This window comes from Nothobranchius furzeri, chromosome 11, assembly GCF_043380555.1.
Source record: "Nothobranchius furzeri strain GRZ-AD chromosome 11, NfurGRZ-RIMD1, whole genome shotgun sequence".
Classification (NCBI taxonomy): domain Eukaryota; kingdom Metazoa; phylum Chordata; class Actinopteri; order Cyprinodontiformes; family Nothobranchiidae; genus Nothobranchius; species Nothobranchius furzeri.
The window spans coordinates 62,901,035-62,904,977 of record NC_091751.1 but is presented as its reverse complement, the minus strand read 5'-3'; positions in this window follow the sequence as shown (position 1 = coordinate 62,904,977).

The window sequence follows — 3,943 nt, the reverse complement described above, 5'->3', positions numbered from 1 at the left end:
TGAGCAGATCAAAGGGATCTCCTGACCACACAGCGGAGAGCGCGTTTTCGATGCTGCGTGAGGTGACATCACCACAGCACATGTGATGAGCTCCGCAGTAGCGCGCTTCAGGCACAAATAAGACAAAATAGAGAACATGTGCGGACATGAACGATCGTGTGCTAATTATAGTTTTTTGGTTGAACCACTTTGAGAATGGACCGTACGCTGGAAGCAGCTGCCTGGATCGCTGCACAACAATGCGGAACCGGTTCGCAGCAGCGCAAGTCTGCCGGCTCTCCCTCGCGCTGATCTGCCGGTACCGGCTCTCCCTCGCGCTGATCTGCCGGTACCGGCTCTCCCTCGCGCTGATCTGCCGGTACCGGCTCTCTCTCGCGCTGATCTGCCGGCTCTCCCTCGCGCTGATCTGACTTGCTCTGGTCTGCGCGCAATGGCGGGCGGGAAGGGGGGGCGCTTTTGGAAGAGTTGTGCGACACAACGAATCGATGACGTAATTCGTTGCCAACGCTTTTAGTAATCGATTTTCATCGAATTTATCGATTCGTTGTTGCAGCCCTGACAGGGGCACACTGACAGAAGCAAAACTGCTAAACACTAGCACCATTAGTCCCTCCGACCACCACCAGCAAGGAGGGTGTCTTGCCCAAGGACACAACAGCAGAATTATCTGTCAGGGGCCGGGATCGAACCTACAACCTTCTGATTACTGGACCACTCGCTCTTCCTCCTAAGATACTGCTGTCCCAAAGAAACTAAAGCTACTTTTTCCACCTGTTAGAAAACAAGCGTTTTCTTGGCATCAAAATGTGTCTTTAACGTTCACAGACATTAAAACCATGGCACATATCAAACAGGATCAGAAACTTTCATCGCTCCAGAGACTACCGCTCATGTTTTGGGCAGCAGGGGACCCATGGGCCAGGAGTAGATGGGTGTGACTTTGGCCCCCAGAGGATGCAGAAGACGGGACTAAGTTGATTTGCTGTGGTGACCCCTGAAGAGAAAAGCTGAAAGAGAGTGATTCGTATTTTTAAACACCATTAATAAACACAACTGGCTCTTTAGAATCCTTTTATTTTTGCTCTTATTTGATGTTATTTATCCTTGCTGTGTATTGATCAGAGATCATCAAAGGTTGCATTCACAAACATCAGCTGTTGTTTAAAACCAGACTGGTGATGTTAAAACAAGACAACCCGTTTGATCTGTGCAGATAAACGGTCTCTCTGCTCAGTGACCCTCTACAGAAACTCACAAGTATTGATTTTAGAAACGCTAATGGACTTATGATCTGTGGTCTGCAAGTCTGGCCTGAAAAATATGAATACAAGTATTGGACTGAGACCTCAGTATTGAACATATTTTTTATTAAGTATACTTAATACTGAACGATTATGTCTGAGCATCCCTAGTCATTATGTCAGCTCATAATAGTACAAGTGACATGCGTTAGACTTTACCTACCTCTGATGTACATAACCAGTTCAGATGACAGTGGCAGACATGAGAACATCAGGAAATGTTGAATGTTGAGACCCCAGGAAGTCTAGCATCTGCACTTAGGCAGAAGCTAATGAGGATCTCAATAAAACGAAACGAAACATCATGACTGCAGAAAGAGTGAGGAAACGTGACTTTATCACAAACCACATTTCATTGTTTTACAATAACATCTAATATGATAAAGCACAGCGTATGTGTTGGGCTACTGCAACAACTGCTACAGCACAACAATTGACCTCAGACTCTGTAAATTAAGAAAGGCTGTTATGTACTCCACATGAACCAACAAATTAGTTTGTCTGCCTGAGGTGGCAGGAGAAAGAAAAGAGTTTGCCATGGCCAAGCGTAGAGCCCCTGGGAACGCCTCATATTAAACAATAATTTGTCAGAAGCCAGAAGAGAACAGAGTTCTGCAAAGGTGATGTGTTGAAAACACGATGCAATAACTCCTAAAACCAGCGCAGGGAGAAAATAATGATGTCACATTTTTCCCAGAGAGAGAGAGAGAGAGAGAGAGAGAGAGAGAGAGAGAGAGAGAGAGAGAGAGAGAGAGAGAGAGAGAGAGAGAGAGAGAGAGAGAGAGAGAGAGAGAGAGAGAGAGAGAGAGAGAGAGAGAGAGAGAGAGAGAGAGAGAGAGAGAGAGAGAGAGAGAGAGAGAGAGAGAGAGAGAGAGAGAGAGAGAGAGAGAGAGAGAGAGAGAGAGAGAGAGAGAGAGAGAGAGAGAGAGAGAGAGAGAGAGAGAGAGAGAGAGAGAGAGAGAGAGAGAGAGAGAGAGAGAGAGAGAGAGAGAGAGAGAGAGAGAGAGAGAGAGAGAGAGAGAGAGAGAGAGAGAGAGAGAGAGAGAGAGAGAGAGAGAGAGAGAGAGAGAGAGAGAGAGAGAGAGAGAGAGAGAGAGAGAGAGAGAGAGAGAGAGAGAGATTTCTGTGTTGCTGATCTGCTGTGGCAGCCATCTTGAATCTGGTTGATTCCAGTTTTAGATTTGTATCTAGTAATTACAACTGAGCCGTTCATTATAATCTAACCAGAGATTCATGAATTACTTTGCTATGAAGAAGAGAGGCATAAACATTAGTGACCATACTTTGCTCTATGGCTGCAGGTTATGTTATAGATACCATGCCATGCCATACCATTTACTTATAAAGCACATTTAAAAACACAGCATGACAGCTGACCAAAGTGCTGTACAAGTACAAGGATAAAAATACTGTGAGTCAAGAACATCAATTAAACCTGGGAGGTTTGCTGTTTTATTCCTAAGCGATCGGATTTACCATGGGGATGGTATTCACAAAAAACATTGTAACATCTTTTATTCTGAGTGTGTGCCACTCTCAGTTTTCATAATTAATCACTTCAATATGTGCATTGATTAATTAGAAGGCAGGCCAGCTAAAGTGGCATTTTTACATAAGCATGGCCACTATCTTGTGCAAGCAGGCAGGTCCCTTTTTAAAATAGCTTCAGGAATTTTCTGGGTTTTACTTTGTTAGCTTATATCACAGAGACACAGCTCTGGGTAAGGGCTGGGGACGGGGTTCTTGCCCTCCAGCTAGTGTGGATGTGCGCAGTTACCTGGATGTACACATTAACATGCAATGGGTCTATGTGTATATGTGTACGCCAGACTCACTGAGGAGAACACATAAAAGACTCACTGACTGCCCCCTCCCCACAAAGTGCCTCAGTGGGCACGGTCGTATAACTTTTCCAGATCTCTAAACACATGAACAGGCTGGGCAATCTCACACAAGTAGCCTAGCAAGGGTAAAGAGTTGGTCTATGCTCCCACAGCTAATATAAAAACCACATTGTACTAGACCCATGTCCAGTGTCTTCAAACACAACTTTCCAGGGAGGCTGGGCAGCATTGTCCATTATAGGTGGGACACATCTGTGAGTACAAAGGGAAAAAGGAAAATAAATAGGAAGTCCACTTAACGTAGACCTGTGTATTTAAGGACGTTGAATCGTTCTTAGTCTAACCCCTTTCTTAAGTCTGGTTTGTCATGGGGGCCTTTCTCGGGACGAAGCCTCCAGACAACAGGATCACCGGGTTCTCAAACCCTTCCACCACAATAAGGTGGCGATTCAGCAGAAGAGGCTTTATTTTTTCTTTATTAAATCTATACATTTCTACAAAAATATAAATGAATACAAACTTATAAATATATGTACAAAAGTATGAATGTTTTACAAACATGTCAAAAAGTCATAATAATATATAAATGCAGGATAAAAAAAAACTTTTAGAACGGAGGCAGCAGCCTAAGCATAGACGCCGGACCTTCCTTTTCCAAAAACATATAAATTACTCAAAAATGACCATTCTTTTGGGTTTTCTACCCTCTGTGGTATTGGAAACCATAACCTTCAGCAGAGGAATAGTCTGACAGTGGGTTACCTTCCTTCGGTGGTCCTGGGAACACGAATCCTGAGA